General features: G+C 40.4%; 1 protein-coding gene across 1 annotated transcript in view; it reads left to right on the top strand.

The window, feature by feature from the left end:
- Nucleotides 1-1,191: 1,191 nt before the first annotated feature.
- adamts10 (ADAM metallopeptidase with thrombospondin type 1 motif, 10) overlaps nt 1,192-8,367 on the top strand; it is a 187,651-nt gene continuing 180,475 nt past the window's right edge. Inside the window, exon 1 of the mRNA XM_041205392.1 lies at nt 1,192-1,347. The gene's annotated coding sequence lies outside the window, so the exon portion shown is untranslated. The remainder of the gene's footprint in view (nt 1,348-8,367) is intronic.

Genomic DNA, 8,367 nt, shown 5'->3' with positions numbered 1-8,367 from the left:
ATCGCGATGGCGCACGGTGACATTGGGACACTTGCCCAATGTCACCACGCGTCACTTTACGTGCAGGCATGTGGCGACCACCCCCGCACACCAATGGGAAAACTCTGGCCCAGGACAAAGTAAGAATCCAGTTGAGTCCAGGCTTTTGGGACTGACTGAGAATTTCAGGTAAAAACATTACTGAAGGCATTAAATTTCACAAAGACCTATCCAATTAATATACCTAAATCATGCTACAATGTAAACTTCTAATTTTGTTTGAAACCTTACTTTGGAGATTAGCAATTTCAGTTACTGAGAAAAATGGCAGAGGGAACATTTTGAATAATTAATTGGAAAAGATAATACAGCACCATGTAATGCTGTTGCAGGGTGCTATTGCAGGTCATTGATCAGATTAACAGTCTCCATAGGCATTTCAAGGAAATGTAAGAAATAACTGGAGACTTTAACATTGTAATTTCTACGGGCAATCATTACACAATTTAATGGTGCATGCATCCTTATTGTAGTCTATTAAACATAGGTAAATATCTTGCATAAATTTGTTTACAGAAAAACTGCAGAACACAATAAATAAACCCAAAACTATATACTATTGTCCCTTTCTTCATTCAATATAATACTTATCAAAAGTATGAACATTTTAAAACACGTGATATAGTACAGATTGTCATTAGTATCTTGTTCTGCCCTATTTGGCCTCTCAGATAGATGTGAAAAATCCCATGGCACACTGTCAAGGACGAGTTAACAGGACAGTGCCCTGTCAATCCATCCCTTATCCCTTAACCAACGTGGCTAAAACAGATTACCTGGTCATTATCTCAGAGATGCTCTTTGGGATCTTGCTGTGCACAAATTGGTTGCCACAGTGCCTACATTACAACAATGGCTCTGCTTAAGGATTTTCCTTGGTTATGAAAGCGCTTGGGGACACCGAGGTCCACTAAATAACTACTCTTTGTCGGGTGTCCCCCAGTAAAGTTGGTTAGGATGAACATACTGTAGAGGTTATTGGCAAAATATTACCAATTGAATTAGTCAAATGCAAATGGGGCAAAAAAAGTCGCCTGTCAAGGACTTTAGTGTGCTCTCGTGACGTCATTACGTTAAATGTGGTTTATTTAAAGTTGTCAGGATAAGGATGTGAAAGAACTATTTCCACACTAGGCGGACCCCTTCATTGCTGCTGACTGCTTCAACTGGCGTGTTTCATGGCAGTCTCCTCGCAAGTCTTCAGTGTGAGAGCTAGCAGTGAGATCAGTTCAACCCTCTGAAACTTGACAAACCTGAACAGAAACTTCAAACAATACTTGGACTGGAAGAAGCAAGAGACGCCAAAAGGTGGAGTATGTTGTGCTATCCAATTAAATCTCTTAACATTTATTCATGTCAGAATATTAGTGTCAGTTCATACCTTTCTGTGAACTGCAGCTAACTTGCTATTTCTCCGAAAGTCGGCGTCGGGACACTTACTGATTGTCCTTTTTTAAAAAAATAGTCTGTATTTTAAGTAGTTTCGGTATATTAGACATGAAGATGATGTGCTGTCAGATGAATAGAGAATTATTTCTCTTCTCTTTCAAAATAGGAATTCAGGTGAATTTTAATACTGGAGATTTGCGGCACATCTGCCTGTTCCTACTGATTATACCTATTAAGTTTATGGCCAGCATTGTACAATAGCCCTTTTCATGAATTCTCAAAGTCAATCGGAGCTCGTTAGCTGTTGAAAAAGAGCAAAAAAAAATAAATGGACCAGTATTCACTTTTTGTTTGTAATTCTGCAAATGCGTTCAGGGAACCGGCAAGTACTTCAGTGGCAGAAAGCCAGGTAGTCTGGGTCACGTTTAACTTGTGCCAAACGTTTCATACTCCTGTCTGGGAATAGGTCGAAGAGTATTTTTATTTTATTTTATATATATTATAACATGAAACTACTACCGAAATATTCCTCAGGTGCTGGTCATACAATTTAGTCCTTGACATATTGTCCTGGAGTGTGTTGTATTCTCTGCGGATTGAAAATAGTAGAGATTTACAAATCTCAATCTGGGATTTAATCGGCATATTGATGTGATTTTACTGAGATTTTGTTTATACAGCAGCAGTGTTTCAATTATTTAATATTTTCTCTATCCAAAACTTATATAAATACAAATTAATATATAATTCTAATAAATGTAAAAATGCAAAGATAAAACCCATTTTAAAGTACAGGTTCCACAAATAAATGTCCTTTAGTTGAGTTTTATAGCATAAAGGGGAGATATGTAGTCTAGGGTGAATATTAAAGCAATTTATTATATTTGAAAATCGCAGCACATCTTTACAAAAATACTAAAAAAATGTTCAATTTCCACTTCATTCTCTAGGAGGCCTCTTGGAACTTGCCTTTTCAGACAAATTATTTCTCCATCTGCTCCCCATTACCTTCAGATACAGCTGGCTGCCAGCCACCAGCTGGGACTTAACACAGTTTTGTCTGTAAATGTGTTGTTTCAAGTTATTTACCATTATGATAATTTTTCTTCAGGTCCTTTCAGCGTCTGCTTTTTTTCTTTTTAGTTATATAAACATGATTTCTAAATATAATTCAGAAATATGCTCGACTAGACTTTTTTAAGAGCTTGTTTTTTGGAGATGAGATACATAAGTAATGGCAAGTTCATCTTTGACTGCCTGTAACAGTTACCAGCAGTTCTGGAAAGGAGATGTCTAGGGGGGTCTATGCTTCTGACTTTGTGGCAAAATGCTCATAACAAAAGGTTATTCAAGGTGTCAGTCTTCAAATACAGCCAAGACTAAATACACTACAGTATATCCACAATTCCACTTGGAAAAGGGATTTTCAATTAGCTTGGGTCACATTAAAATGACTCTTTTAATCTGTGTTCAGATCATCACCACTGTAATGATTTACCTTCTAATTGCATACTTAACAATTGAGTTTAATTCCTATTTCACAAATGCAGTTTTAAAATTGTCTGCAATGAAGTGTGTTTTAGAATGTTGTATATGGCAACATAGTTTAGATTTAATTGTGGAGTATTTGATTTCTATGAATTATATCTATCTGCCAGATTTCTTGGATGAAAAAATGATTTTGTGTCTACACAAAATTCCCCATCTCCTGCAAATGCAAGCTAATTAGTTTTCCCCAGATGTAATTGACTTCAGTTTAAGATATCATGGGCTATAATTTGTCAATTTTATCAAAAAAAAGACGTGAGTAAAATGGCATGTAATGTTGGAAAAAAAAAGCTCTAATGCACTATTTCTCCATGTTCGGTGCTGCTCTGGGACTTCCTGCTCCTCCAAAAATGGGCTAATGAATATTAGCAAAAAATAAGTGAGAGGCAAAGCAGATTTTGTCCTTAGGACCAAGAATTATGAACTTAAGCAGCGCTCTGGAAACTGCAGCCAAATCAAAAAAAATCACTCCACATCAGAACTGGAATTAATGAGTTCAGCAAGGGAATAGAATTCATAGCAATAGAATAGCAGTAACATAAGTGACCAGCACACTGAAGGTTTTGTTTGTCAGAAACCATGAGTGCAGTGACACTTGCAGTTATATCACAGTGGAGTGGAAGGAGGCAGTGACCTGGGAAAACAAAGGATATCAGACTTGCAGCAGGTACTACCCTAAGTAGAAGATTTACCACAACAGTGTCAGATAGCAGGGCATGAGGCTAAGACTTAGTCTTACAATAGAGACTATGACTGAAATGTGCCACTTAGTCAACAAAGAATGGCAGGTACAGTCGGCAACCTGTAATGTGCCAGTGAAGGTAACCTCTTTCCTCAACTTTAATGTCACAATTGGCTGTTCTAGGCGTCAATCACAGCATAATGCCAGCATTGTCTTTGCCTAATGGACAAGGAATTATTTTGTTCTGTACAATGAAAGAATCATAGTTGAATTAGTTTTATTCACTTGAGCAGCAATAGGGGTCTATATACTTAATGTGCTTTCCTTGTGCGTTTGCCTTTTGTGTGCTGTGATTGTTTTTGTACTTGTGGGTGTGCTGTATACAAAATACATCCCAATTGTAGCGGTGATACTAAGAAGTGATTGGAGACATAGAAAGCGCTGGATCTCTAAGTCACCTTAATATATGTGTCGGTGGTCTGTTTTGCTATATATAGACCTTGTAGGCTCAATGCTAGGACAGAGTTACATGTTGGAACTGAACTGCTACTGATGTGAGTTCCATCTAGCTACTCCTATGGCCAGTGACACATGATCACTGCTGGATGGCATCCCTGTGTGATCGTGGAACAGTGGGTATTTGTTAGGTTTCAGCAATTCACTTTCAGAGTTGCCTATAACTATCCTCCAATCGATTGAAAATGACCCTTTTTTTTGTGTTTATTATCACAGTGTCCACAGCATTTTTAAGAGATGATCCAATTGTGCCTACAATCTACTCATCTGAGGTCCCAACTGCAAATCCTACCAGGGATATTCCCACTTGGTCAATGGTAGATTACAATGTAGACAAATTATTTTTGGCATCACTCATAGGGGCTGGCAACCTATATCTGGATATTAAGCTCTTCTACATTACCCCAACCATCACCAGTTGTAGTGTGGAGAAAGGCAAATGATTCCACGATACACTCCTGCTGCTTTCGCAGTCTGTACCACTGAGCCCCACATTAACTATCTCTTTAACTACCTAATAATCCCTCACCAGTGCTCCAAGACTCATTGGGTGGAATTTTTACAGGCGGGGAGAGACAGGTTTGGGAACATCCAACATCATCCAGCCCTCTTCTGGGGTTTCAATTGGGCAGTTTTAAAGGCGAGTGGGGAACCCCATGCTGCTGTCGGGAAAGCTATTTAAATATTCTAATAAGCCAATGTTTTAATCAAGGATCTGAATTTAACAACAGTAGACCTATTTCCTGAGCTGTGTGGAATTTGCAAGGGTCATAGGGATGAATGAACAGTGGGGAATGTTACTTCAGTGAATTGACAGGCTGAGAAGCCTTGATGAATAAAATAGAAAAAACTGCAGCCATAGCCAGGTGAGAGGCTGCAGCTCACAGCACCACCTCTCAGAGAATGCTTTCACTGCTTGGCAAGTAACTGTCAACTTCTTGTAAGTCACTTCACCTGCTTTGCACTTTGCCCACCTTCACTCTCTGCTGCCAGCCTTCACTTGGGAGCAGTTTACACAGTTCGACCTTGGGCATCTAGCGAAGAACAAGTGGAGCAGCACACCAACATCAACTGCACCAGGAGCAAACCAGCAGCAGCACCAGCTGCATTATCCTCAGCTGTATGCCACTCCACAGGGCAGAGGGGATGGTTATAATTATTTAGCTTGAATGAGATAGAATCTCATTACAGGGTCTGTAGGCAGAGGATCAGCTTGCAACCTGTGTGAGCATCAGTGCCCCAAAATGCTTAGGTTTTCATGGCAAGCCGTTACTGATATCTGAAGCCTTCTGGAACATGACTGTCTTCCCAGAAGGCCAGGTGGCACACATTGCCAGTATCTACCAAGGCATCTGACACTGGAGAACCACTCCCCACCCTGCCCACCCAGGTCTCTACCTCTTCCTCAAGTTGTGTGCTGCATTCTCCTGCAAAAGGAGAAAGTAGGGAGTTATGAGGGTCAGCAGTCACTTGTGTGGATAAGAGGGATGAACAACATTTGTGGAGGCTAACTGTGAGGCATGAGTGCGAGAGGGCAATGAGATGAGGGTGAGTGTGGGTGTTGGTTGTTCAGTTGGGGATGTGAGGAGCCTGGAGAGAGGAATGAGTGCATCTTCAAGGTGCGTTGTCCTGAGGAGTGCTGTGCACAGGAGTGTTGGAAAATCAGAGTGTGGGTTGGCACTTGAAGGTTTTATGCCGCTCCCCTTTCCTGTTCTCCTGAGGTCTGGATCCTCTTGATGCACTATCTCCAGTTTGGAGGGACCACACTTCTGTTACTGACTTCCTCACTCATTTCCATCCATGCCTGCTTAGTTGGAGAAATGGTCCTCTTCCACTGCTAGGAGAGCTCACATCACTGCAGTCCCTCAGATCCCACAGCAGGACCATCAGATAAGAGTGAGAGACCAACGGGGCAACCTTCCCAGGTCTCCTCTCCATTCCTGGGGTAGTAGACTAAAAAAATCACATTCAGATGAACTATTCCAACCCATGCCAGGGCTCCTTTAATTAAGAATCTATCCTTTGATAGATCCAGTACATGGTCCTGATCACCCTCCTTGTTTGGTCCGGGAACCTGAAAGTGGGATGCTCATGCCATGGCTTAGTTGAAGAGCCATGACAAAGCCCACTGAAGAGTCCAACCTATTCCCAACCTGCCCTAGGTCCCGTCTTTTATAATTCTGCTCATTAGCTGCTTCTGTACTGTGTGTACATGTGCTAGTTCAGCTTTCAGTTGGCGTCACAGTGAGTTAATGTAATATATAGTTACCGCAGTTCTGGGATCTTAACTCTTCTCAAAGTGGTTAGCAGGCTCGCCACTTGCTGCCTCTTCCTCCCAAACACACCTACTCTAGCCAGTTAAGGGATCATTATTGTTCCACATTTTCAACTCTGTAATGAGAATCTGTACCATTACGGAGTCTACAGACAGGGATCAGCTCTCTCAACTTGTGTGAGCATCACTGTCTCAGAAGGCTCAGGTTTTCGTGACAGGTTAATTAAGATGATAGTTTGACCCATGGAATTCTTTTCTGCACTGCATTCTTTTTACTGTAATGGCCTGCATATATTCTACTTACTACTGAAAGACACTTGTTTTAAATTAGAGCAGAAAATGCTGGAAAAACTCAATTGGTCTGGCAGCATCTGTGGACAGAGTTCTTCACAGCTCTGAAGAAGTCACACAGACTCGAAACATTAACTCTGTTTCTTTCTCCACAGATGCTGCCCGACCTGCTGAGTTTTTCCAGTATTTTCTGATTTTATTTCAGATTTAAAGCATCCTCAGTATTTTGCTTTCAACTTGATTTAAATCATCTGATGATTCCATGCGTTTGCAATAAATCCCCACTGTGCTGTTATTTATATTTAATTCAAATTATTGGAAAATTCCCTAATTTTAGTGTTAAGAAGTTATTTGCTTTATCAGGAATAAGCTTCCAACAAAGTTTTGCCCCAATTTTTCTGTTGCAGCTGTTACCAATACACCCAAGATGTGGCTTGTAAAAGTGGCTTCTTGAAACAATTAGTGAATCACTTTGCTCAAATATTATATGCTGCAGTTACAGTTGTAATAAATTTTTGACATTTATCATGCTTCCCTCAGTTGTGTGTGTGCTGCCAAACTGTTTGTCTGATATCAAATCCTGGAATAGTCACAGCTTCCTGGAGCTCAGCACTGAAGACTGAAGCCATTGTCATTGGCCTCCACCAAAGCCTATATCCCACCCTGCAACCATCCTTTCAGGTTGAATGAAATCAGACTGTTTGTAGTCTCAGGGTATTGCTCAATTCTGAGCCAAGCTTTAAAATTCACATCCCTTTCTATCAGTAAGATCACCTCAGCAACACTGCCTCAGCCACTCGGCTGCTAAAGCATTTAAATGCTTTTGCTACTTCCATGTTCGACTATTCCCAGTATCTTTCTTACTGATTGTCCATCTTTCTCCCCGCATAAACTCTAATTTGTCCAACTAAAGTAGTACCCAAATTTAAGCTAGATATCTTACCACAACCAATTGTTTACTTTTAATGGTCCAGTTGGGAGTTAGGAAGAAAAAAGTAGGGGCTGTGGAAAGGAAAGTTATACTAGAGGGCTGGATGATGGCATACGTGATACCTTTCTTCAAATAAAGCCAGGAGGCTAAGATAAGGAACTCATAGGCCAGTAAGTTATTATTTCAGCTGTCATGTTATTTGGGTATATAGAATGGGGATAAAGTTACTAAGCAAATAGAATAATGAACTACCCATGACAGTAATGCTTGACCAACCTTCTAGAAGAAATATGTGAGAGGATAGATAAAGGGAACATAGCAGATGTAGTTTCAATGGAGTTTGAAAAAAGCATTTAATCAGATACCACCAAAGAGACTTGAGGCAAAGATAGTGGCTCACAAAAGGGGAATGTGACCGCCTGTTGGGAGGCTGCTTGAAAGTGAGGAAGACAAGGATAAACGGAGGTTTCGTGTACTGGGAGAATGTGTGAGTAATGTTCTACAGAGATCTGTTTTGTGTGGGCTTTTTGTTCACTTAGTAGATATCTGACTTTGGAATTGAGGGGGCAATATTCAAATACAGTGAATCCACCAAACTGGGGGACATGACTCATAGTTACAAAGATTGTGAAAGATTGCAAAGGAACATGCATTAGGTTTACGATTTGGCAAAGTGGTGCCTTGTAGATTTAAATG

Source organism: Carcharodon carcharias, chromosome 14 (assembly GCF_017639515.1).
Source record: "Carcharodon carcharias isolate sCarCar2 chromosome 14, sCarCar2.pri, whole genome shotgun sequence".
NCBI lineage: Eukaryota > Metazoa > Chordata > Chondrichthyes > Lamniformes > Lamnidae > Carcharodon > Carcharodon carcharias.
This window is presented reverse-complemented; position numbering and strand designations above follow the sequence as displayed.